The sequence below is a fragment of the Dendrobates tinctorius genome, unplaced genomic scaffold, assembly GCF_039654945.1.
Source record: "Dendrobates tinctorius isolate UK_male_01 unplaced genomic scaffold, ASM3965494v1 ptg000008l, whole genome shotgun sequence".
Classification (NCBI taxonomy): Eukaryota; Metazoa; Chordata; class Amphibia; order Anura; family Dendrobatidae; genus Dendrobates; species Dendrobates tinctorius.
In genome coordinates, this window is record NW_027361676.1 from 33,554,541 (window position 1) to 33,565,474 (window position 10,934).

A 10,934-nucleotide genomic window follows, 5' to 3' on the forward strand; every position below is an offset into this window, starting at 1 on the left:
TATTAATATCCTAAATTCCTAGGTTATCCATGAGTGGTATGGGATGAAGCTACAGGTGTCGGTGTCCACCACAACAGGACAACATCTGCTTCATACAAAATTTGACAACTTGGCCTTCTGATAAGGTATGAAAAATAACAGAGAACTTTTCACCATTAAAACAGAATAAATAGGATACTGTGCAATGAATTTTGGTTCTCAAACACAACAGGAGTAATAATGCACTTATGCATGTTGCATTTGAACTACCGGTAGCTATTTGTCTTTAAAGGTGTTTCCAAACTTATATTTAATTTACTGTAAACTTTGTACATCAATCAAACAATAACGTTCATGCTATGTTTGGGAATTTAGCACTGATGCATCGGTGGTCTCCTGGTTTTTATTCACAAGCAGCTGGGACAAGATCACTATAGTCAATCAGTGCACAAGTGCCCACATGCCATACTATTGCCATCGTCAGGAGCAGACAAAGACAGAAGAGGGTCCTTGTGGAAGAACACTATATGGGTTCTTTACAGTTCAATTGCTCATCATAATTTAAAATGCCACCTGCTTAGGGGGCGGAAGTGGATCCCCTTACTTTTCAGGCAACCCTCTTGGGCCAACACAGGTTGTACCAATGATTTGTACCATGGGAATCATGGCTCCTACTGCTGAGCAGAGGTGCCAGTACTAACGTATGTGACTACTTGGGGCATGTGACTACTTGTGGTATGTCTCTAGTTGTGGCAGGTAACTACTTGTGTCATGTGACTAGTTGTGACATGATTACCTTTGACATGGGACTACTTGTGGCAAGTGATTACTTGTGACATGTGACTACTTGTGGCATGTGACTACTTGTGGCAAGTGATTACTTGTGGCATGTCTCTAGTTGTGGTAGGTGATTACTTGTTTCATGTGACTACTTGTGGCATGTTTATAGTTGTGGCAGATGACTGCTTGTGACATGTGACTACTTGTGGCAAGTGATTACCTGTGACATGTGACTACTTGTGGCATGTGACAATTTGTGGCAAGTGATTACTTGTGACATATGACTACTTGTGTCATGTGACTACTTGTGGCAAGTGATTACTTGTGGCATGTTTCTAGTTGTGGCAGGTGACTACTTGTGTCATGTGACTACTTGTGGCATATTTCTAGCTGTGGCAGTTGACTACTTGTGGCAGGTGACTTCTAGTGACATGTGACTACTTGTGGCAACTGTTTACTTGTGGCATGTCTCTAGTTGTGGCAGGTGATTACTTGTGTCATGTGACACTTGTGGCATGTTTCTACTTGTGGCAGTTGACTACTTGTGGCATGTGTCTACTTGCGACATGTAACTACTTGTGGCATGTAGAGTTGTGGCAGTTGATTACTTGTGGCAGGTGATTACTTGTGGTATGTGATTACTTGCTTGTAAGCAAAGACTGGCAGGTCTCATGGAGTGGGTGCTAGATTGCCAAAAGAAAGAAGAGATGAATATTGTTTATTTAAAGGGAATCTGTCACCTATTTTTAGTGATATCATGTAAAGATATCACCCAATTGTGCGTCCCATAAGGATTCTATTAGGACTTTTGATTCTCCCCGACCCCGCGCCTTTGATGCATAAATACCTTTTTTATGTTGGTGGAGATGTATGGAAATCGCCGCGGTCCGGTCCGATGGGTGGGGCTTATTCGCCCTTCCCCCCCCTCCTTGGCTTGCTGAACATAATCTTCATCTGTGAATATCACAGATGCCGTAGTTTTCCGCGCTTGCGCATTGAAAGGCCTCCGGCGCTTGCACAGTGTGCTTTGCCCAACTGTGGGCAAAGCATACATTCGGTACTGCACATGCGCTGGTATTTTTCAGCGTGGTCTATGCCCTGGAAGTGTGTCCTGGATGTGAAGACTTCTGGGGCATAGACCGCACTGAAAAATACCGGCGCATGCGCAGTACCGATTATATGCTTTGCCCACAGTTGGGCAAAGCATACGATGCAAGCACTGGAGGCCTTTTCAATGCGCAAGCGCAGAAAACTATGGCATCTGTGATATTCACAGATGAAGATTACATTTAGCAAGCCGAGGAGGGGGGGAAGAAGGCGAATAAGCCCCGCCCATCGGACCAGACTGCGGCGATTTCCATACATCTCCACCAACATAAAAAAGGTATTTATACATCAAAGGTGCAGGGTCAGGGGGAATCAAAAGTCCTAATAGAATCCCTATGGGATAGACAATTGGGTGATATCTGTACATGATATCACTAAAAATGGGTGACAGATTCCCTTTAACTGCTTTTGAACATTTGCAGCTGTTTAAAAGAAAAAGCTGGATAACCTCATAAGTGTCAGGCAATTCCTTGGGAAAAAATTGGTCCTCAAACATACCCTTTTACACAGAAGAGAGTTATTACAAAGAGCATCTCTCATTTTGAATCCATGCAGTAGAATGTCCTTTAAACTCAGTTGTCAGGATGTGATGATATAGCTAGACATTAAAAGGCTAGAATGCTGCTATTTGCAGCTGTCTCCTTTATCAAACGTCTACTAAAAAAAAATTAAATAATGTTTAAAGTATAAATGAATCACATGGGCCAATAAAGCTGTGCACCAATGCTTTAGGGTATATAGTTCATTCAATAGGGAAATAAAATAAGGTTACAAGTGGAACTACAGTGCCTTGCAAAAGTATTTGTCCCCCTGGAATTTTTCAACCTTTTCCCACATATCATGCGTCAAACATAAAGATACCAAATGTAAATTTTTGGTGAACAATCAACAACAAGTGGAACCCAATTGTGAAGTTGAACGAAATTTATTGGTTATTTTAAAATTTTGTGGAAAGTCAAAAACTGAAAAGTGGGGCGTGCAATATTATTAGGCCCCTTTAGCTTAATACTTTGTTGTGCCAACTTTTGCTGCGATTACAGCTGCAAGTCGCTTGGGGCATGTCTCTATCAGTTTTGTACATCGAGAGACTGAAATTCTTGCCCATTCTTCCTTGGCAAACAGCACGAGCTCAGTGAGGTTTGATGGAGATCGTTTGTGAACAGCAGTTTTCAGCTCTTTCCACAGATTCTTGATTGGATTCAGGTCTGGATTTTGACTTGGCCATTCTAACACCTGGATTTGTTTATTTGTGAACCATTGCATTGTAGATTTTGCTTTATGTTTGGGATCATTGTCTTGTTGGAAGACAAATCTCTGTCCCAATCTCAGGTCTTTTCAGACTGCAACAGGTTTTTTTCAAGAATGGTCCTGTATTTGGCTCCATCCATCTTCCCATCAATTTTAACCATCTTCCCTGTCCCTGCTGAAGAAAAGCAGGCCCAAACCATGATGCTGTCACCACCATGTTTGACAGTGGGGATGGTGGGTTCAGGGTGATGAGCTGTGTTGCCTTTATGCCAAACATATCATTTGGCATTGTTGCCAAAAAGATCGATTTTGGTTTCATTTGACCAGAGCACCTTCTTCCACATTTGGTGTGTCTCCCAGGTGGCTTGTTGCAAACTTTAAATAACACTTTTTATGGATATCTTTGAGAAATGGCTTTCTTCTTGCCACTCTTCCATAAAGACCAGATTTGTGCAGTGTACGACTGATTGTTGTCCTATGGACAGTCTGTCCCACCTCAGCTGTAGATCTCTGCAGTTCATCCAGAGTGATCATGGGCCTCTTGGCTGCATCTCTGATCAGTCTTCTCCTTGTTTGAGATGAAAGTTTAGAGGGACAGCCGGGTCTTGGTAGATTTGCATTGGTATGATACTCCTTCCATTTCAATATGATCGCTTGCACAGTGCTCCTTGGGATGTTTAAAGTTTTGGAAATTATTTTGTATCCAAATCCAGCTTTAAACTTCTCCACAATAGTATCACGGACCTGCCTGTTGTGCTCCTTGGTCTTCATGCTGCTCTCTGTGCTTCAAACAGAACCCTGAGACTATCACAGAGCAGGTGCATTTATACAGAGACTTGATTATACACAGGTGGATTATATTTATCATCATGAGTCATTTAGGACAAAATTGGATCATTCAGAGATCCACAATGAACTTCTGGAGTGAGTTTGCTGCACTGAAAGTAAAGGGTCCGAATAATACTGCATGCCCCACTTTTCAGTTTTTGAATTTCCACAAAAATTTTAAATAACCAAAATAATTCGTTCAACTTCACAATTGTGTCCCACTTGTTCTTGATTCTTCACCAAAAATTTACATTTGGTATCTTTATGCTTGAAGCATGATATGTGGGAAAAGGTTGAAAAGTTCCAGGGGGCCGAATGCTTTCACAAGGCACTGTACTTTAATAGAAGCTATTGTAACTACTAGTGGTACACAAGCCAGGGAGTGTACCATCCATAGCAGCAACCCACACGGCCGCTATCGGTACTGTTAGTTGGGGGGTGCGGCATTTCACTGAACACCCTTCCCTCATCATCACAATTTCAACTCTATCCACATCCCCAGGATACCTACACCATTAAATAGAATGTTGATTCAGGGAGCTTAAAGAGTGATTCAGCCTGTGCCTGTGAGTCTGAAACTCCATGAAGTGGAGGTAGGATGATGTCACTACATCACGCCTGCAGTGTGGAGCCTAAGTACTCACACTACACAGACCGGAGCAGAATGCCAAGGGAACGGGGTGAGGTGAGTAGTGTTGTTTTTCTAAATGTCAGTAATTGAGGGGACCCTTATACTGTGTTGGGGACTAGTGGGGGCCTTCATACTGAAATTTTACTGAGTGGGGAGTTGGTGGGGGAAATTATACTGAATGGGGTTCTGTGGGGGACTGTGAGGGCTCCTATATTGATTTGGGCACACATACTGAGTGGTGTGCAGTAGGGGCTCCCAAACTTAGTGGGCTGTGGGGGCTTCAATACTGAGTGGGGGGATGTGGGGGCTTTGATACTGAGTGAGGGACTGTGGGGGCCTTCATTCTGTGTGTAGAAGGCTGTGGGGGCCTCATTCTGTGTGGGGGCTGTTGGTGCTTTCTTTCTTTGTGGGAGCCCTGATGCTGAATAGGGAGTTGTGTGGGCCTTCCCCCTGTGCACTTTAGGAGCATCATGCTGTGAAGGTATTACATTGTGTCAATGACACTGTGAGGACACCATACTTTGCTGGGGCACTGTGGATTCATCCTCAAGTATGTGAGGGATGAAACTGTGTCAAGGGGGGGAATTGAATGTGGGGATACCATACTCAGCAGATGGGGGTATTTTTTGGAAGCATCATGCTCTATAATGGACATAAAAAGGGGATTGCTGGAGAAGACACTGGGAGGCTTCAATAGGGACATAATAACTGTGTATGTGTCACAATACATGTCCTTCTCATTTATAAGAGTTGGGAGAGATGACACTGCCAAAAGCATATCTTTTTTATGGAGGGGGAAGAACTTTTGCTATGGGGCCCTGTGATTTCTATGTATGCCACTGGTGGCACTTATGACATTACTATCCATACTTTGGTTGCAGCTGGAGTGAGAACATTTATGCTGTTTGGCCATTGCACCAGCTCCTTCATATTTCCAAGGGGCCTCTCACATTTTAGCTATTTCTCTTATTTCTGAACATTTTGAAAAATGTTATATTTAGACTAAAATAAGCATGTAGTAGGAGACGGTATAAGGGTGTGCTTTCCGTACACGAGAGTGGATAGATTATATATGGGAACGTGCTGTCTAAGCTGCAGATCAAACTGCGCCGGTCAGGGAGGCAATCCACTGCCAGTGGTGCTATCACCATTAGTGGCACTGCCAAAGAAGATCTGGGCTCTACTTGTACACTGTAAACTTCCAAAATAAAACCAGGACAGATGTTTCCATCTCAAAGGACTCGGCACACCTGTGAACATCCTCACTCTTCAATATGACCTGATGCATCTGCTCACAGATTATTTTCTTGCTTAAAGTGATTCACCCTCTTGTATCTATTTTTTTTTTTTCAATTACTGGGATTTTTTTAAGAAGATGAGATTTTTGGTAGTAAATAATTTCAGACTGGGAAGACGAGGTTAAATTGTAATTACCCTTTTCCAAACAAGAAATGCAGCAGAAAAATAGCCATGTAATCCTTTAGAGCCTGAGATGTAAAACTGAAATATCTGAATATGTAAAGTTACAGAACCCAACAATGCCAACGTTAGATACAGATCGTGATTCAAACTGATACTTGTCACTAGAAGGACAACAGGGTAAACGCAAATGTCTCTGAATTCTGGTTACATCCAAGATTTATCAGTGCATCCATATACCAGCATGCGATGTTATGTATTCAGCACTGTGGACGGCCAGGACATTACATGTCATGTTCTTCACATGTTCTAGATGGAACAGTATGTGTCTGTCCTGTGTCACCTTTAACACATGGGGTCATGACTTTTTCAGAACTAACAAGTTTGCAGCTAGCAGAGATTGCACACTGAACCAATGCACTGCCCGCAGGTATTTTTGTTTTTTTACTTTAAAATCTGTATACACATATTAACAGTACACAACATAGAATACTTGCAGCCACATCCCGTACATACTGTAGAGGAATTCATTACATATATGTAACTAGACTCAGATGGTACATTAAATCTGTCTGCACAGATTTATCTACACATATGTGTCTATCATTTACTTTATATACATGTAGTATGTACAGACTGCAAGTATCGATCTCTAAGTATAAAAGACATTTTCTTGCCATTATGTAACCTACATTCAACCAGAATGGAATACACAGAATAGAAATTTCTCCAAAGCCTTATTCCTGCCTTACAGTAGTGAATCCTTACAGGCGCATGTTCACACATTCTTATATAATATTTAGGTATAATTAAATATACTGGAATAGATTTGGCTCAGAAAACATAAAATATTACTCACTGTACTGGTAATAAATCCTGCACTCAGGAGTGAACAGGTAGGAAGGAACCTTCAATATAGAATCTGTTATATAGTGTGCAGTAAGTGTATGTGCATGTTGTGTGTATGCTGTGTGTGTATGCTGTGTGTATTGTGTGTGTATGCTGTGTGTATGCTGTGTGTGTGGTATGAGTGTCTCTGTGTGTATGGTGTGTGTATGTGTATGCTTGGTGTGTTTGTATGTGTATATGTTGTGTAGTGTGTGTATGCTGTGTGGTGTGTGTATGCTGTGTGGTCTGTGTGTATGGTGTGTGTGTGTATGCTTGGTGTGTTTGTATGTGTATATGTTGTGTAGTGTGTGTATGCTGTGTGGTGTGTGTATGCTGTGTGGTCTGTGTGTATGGTGTGTTTGTGCATGTGTGTAAGCTATGTGTTAGTTTGTTGTGTGGTTTGTGTATGTTGTGTATGTGTGCATGCTGTGTGTTCTGTGGTGTGTGTGGTGTATGTGTGTGTGCTGTATGTATGTGTGGTGTATGTGTGTGCTGTGTGTCAGGTGTGTGTGTATGCTGTGTGTGTGGTGTATGTGTGTATGCTGTGTGTTGTGTGTATGCTGTGTGTGGTGTGGTTTGTGTATGCTGTGTGTTTATGTGTGCATGCTGTGTGTTCTGTGGTGTGTGTGCCATGTGTTGTGTGTATGCTGTGTGTGGTGTATGTGTGTATGCTGTGTGTGGTGTGGTTTGTGTATACTGTCTGTGTATGCTGTGTGTGTATGCTGTGTGTGTGGTGTGTGTGTATGCTGCGTGTGGTGTGTGTGTGTCATGTGTTGTGTGTATGCTGTGTGTGGTGTGATTTGTGTATGCTGTGTGTTGTGTGGTTTGTGTATGCTGTGTGTGTATGCTATGTGTGTATGCTGTGTGTTGTGTGGATGCTGTGTGTGTGTATGGTGTGTGTGTATGGTGTGTGGTTTGTGGTTTGTGTATGCTGTGTGTGTGTCACAATAGATGCATATGAAGTATACTAGACACTGACATAGTTGCACTGAGCACAGCAGAGTTACAGATCCACCCCAAAAGCCAATATTTCCCAGAGCTGGGAGTAAAGTGCGAGCACTGTACCTTTCTGAGCCTCCTGCTTCTGTCCTATGGAAACCAATGAAGGATATGTAGGAAGAGAGATGGGAAAAGCACATATGGAACGAAACCCAGAATGGGGCATAGCTCCAGTTCTGTCCCTGCTCACACTGTGAAGCCTGTGGAAGATTGAGAGACGCCCCTTAAAGCTCAGCTCCACCTTATACTAACATCAAAAGCAAATATGCAAGACTTCACATCTAGAGCTGGCTACACCGACATCACCTTCCTTCACATTACCCATCTGGGGGAGTGTTGCTTAGTAATCCTGAGAGAAATGTAATTAGATATAAAACCATGGGAAGAATAACTGCTGGAGCTGACAGCAGCTTCCAAGTGTGTGCAAGTTTCAATTGCCAAGCAGCTTCTGTCTCCCTGTAGAATGTTTGCGGGTCACTGCCCCCTAGTGGCTCTCATCATTTATTGTCCTATCTAGCGTGTGCTCCTAAATATGCAGAGAGCACTGAGAAGTCACTTCTGGTCTGCTCCCTGGGGTTACAGATTACTCAGCAATGGATACATACAGTATTAGTGATTCCTGCTGTCACAGGTACAAGGCCAGCGATGTGTGTGCTCAGGTGTGTGTGTGCTCAGGTGTGTGTGTGTTCAGGCACTAGTGTGCGTGTTGTGTCTCAAGTACGTGTGTCTGTGTGTGATGTGTCACAGGTACGTGTGTATGTGTGTGTCTGTGTGTGTGATGTGTCACAGGTACGTGTGTGTATGTGAGTGTCTGTGTGTGTGATGTGTCACAGGTACGTGTGTGTATGTGAGTGTCTGTGTGTGTGATGTGTCACAGGTACGTGTGTGTATGTGAGTGTCTGTGTGTGTGATGTGTCACAGGTACGTGTGTGTATGTGTGTGTCTGTGTGTGATGTGTCACAGGTACGTGTGTGTATGTGAGTGTCTGTGTGTGTGATGTGTCACAGGTACGTGTGTGTATGTGTGTGTCTGTGTGTGATGTGTCACAGGTACGTGTGTGTATGTGAGTGTCTGTGTGTGTGATGTGTCACAGGTACGTGTGTGTATGTGAGTGTCTGTGTGTGTGATGTGTCACAGGTACGTGTGTGTATGTGAGTGTCTGTGTGTGTGATGTGTCACAGGTACGTGTGTGTATGTGAGTGTCTGTGTGTGTGATGTGTCACAGGTACGTGTGTGTATGTGTGTGTCTGTGTGTGTGATGTGTCACAGGTACGTGTGTGTATGTGAGTGTCTGTGTGTGTGATGTGTCACAGGTACGTGTGTGTATGTGTGTGTCTGTGTGTGATGTGTCACAGGTACGTGTGTGTATGTGAGTGTCTGTGTGTGTGATGTGTCACAGGTACGTGTGTGTATGTGAGTGTCTGTGTGTGTGATGTGTCACAGGTACGTGTGTGTATGTGTGTGTCTGTGTGTGATGTGTCACAGGTACGTGTGTGTATGTGTGTGTCTGTGTGTGATGTGTCACAGGTACGTGTGTGTATGTGAGTGTCTGTGTGTGTGATGTGTCACAGGTACGTGTGTGTATGTGAGTGTCTGTGTGTGATGTGTCACAGGTACGTGTGTGTATGTGTGTGTCTGTGTGTGATGTGTCACAGGTACGTGTGTGTATGTGAGTGTCTGTGTGTGATGTGTCACAGGTACGTGTGTGTATGTGAGTGTCTGTGTGTGATGTGTCACAGGTACGTGTGTGTATGTGAGTGTCTGTGTGTGTGATGTGTCACAGGTACGTGTGTGTATGTGAGTGTCTGTGTGTGTGATGTGTCACAGGTACGTGTGTGTATGTGTGTGTCTGTGTGTGATGTGTCACAGGTACGTGTGTGTATGTGTGTGTCTGTGTGTGATGTGTCACAGGTACGTGTGTGTATGTGTGTGTCTGTGTGTGCGTATGTTATTCAGGTACTAGTGTGTGTGTTGTAACACATGTACTGGTATGTGTGTGTTCAGGTACTAGTATGGGTTGTGTCACAGCTACATGTGTGTGTACAAGTATATGTGTGTGGTGTGTGTGTATTGTGTATGTGGGGGTGTGTGTGTGTATTGTGTGGGTATTGTGTATGTGGTGTGAATGTGTGTTGTGTGTGTTGTGTGTGTGTGTGGTGTGTGGTGAGTGTGTGCGTGTCTGTGTGTGTGTATTGTGTATGTGGTGTGAATGTGTGGGGGTGTTGTGTGTGTGTGTGTGGTGTGTGGTGTGTGGTGTGTGTGGTGTGTGGTGTGTGTCTCACAGCCGGTACTAGCACTCGCCGGTGGGGAGGGGGGTGACAGAATTGTCCCACTAGTGATCATCAGGCCGCGCTGCGATTCTCCCGTCAGCACCTGGGACAGCGCCTCCCGTCTCCTCCGTAGTCCCTCACTACGGGGCCGAGTCTCTTCTCCTATCTCTGTGATCCGCGGACATTGCTTTGCTTCGGGCTCTTTCCTTGATCTCTTCCTTCCACAGCAGCCATTCTGCCCGTACAGTCCGCTCAGCCCTTCGTTCTAATCCCCGCAGACTTTACCAGATGAGGACTGATGGGAATAGAAGCAATAATCACCTGTATCTCTCTATATATACCTGTATATATATATATATATATATATATCCCTATATCTCCCTCTCTCTCTCTATATATATATCCCTATATCTCCCTCTCTCTATATATATATATATATCCCTATATCTCCCTCTCTCTCTATATATATATATATATCCCTATATCTCCCTCTCTCTCTCTATATATATCTATCCCTATATCTCCCTCTCTCTCTCTATATATATATATATATCCCTATATCTCCCTCTCTCTCTCTATATATATATATATCCCTATATCTCCCTCTCTCTCTATATATATATCCCTATATCTCCCTCTCTCTCTATATATATATATCCCTATATCTCCCTCTCTCTCTATATATATATATCCCTATATCTCCCTCTCTCTATATATATATATATCCCTATATCTCACTCTCTCTATATATATATATATCCCTATATCTCCCTCTCTCTCTATAT

At 43.3% G+C, this 10,934-nt stretch overlaps 1 protein-coding gene across 2 annotated transcripts in view; it reads right to left on the minus strand.

Moving 5' to 3' along the window:
• Window positions 1-10,453, minus strand: part of NPY1R (neuropeptide Y receptor Y1) — a 115,944-nt gene extending 105,491 nt beyond the window's left edge. Inside the window, exon 1 of one of the 2 annotated variants that reach the window (XM_073576872.1) lies at window positions 7,946-10,453. The gene's annotated coding sequence lies outside the window, so the exon portion shown is untranslated. Of the gene's footprint in view, window positions 1-6,851 lie in introns of both variants that reach the window. The other variant, XM_073576864.1, reaches the window with a different exon arrangement.
• Window positions 10,454-10,934: the final 481 nt, after the last annotated feature.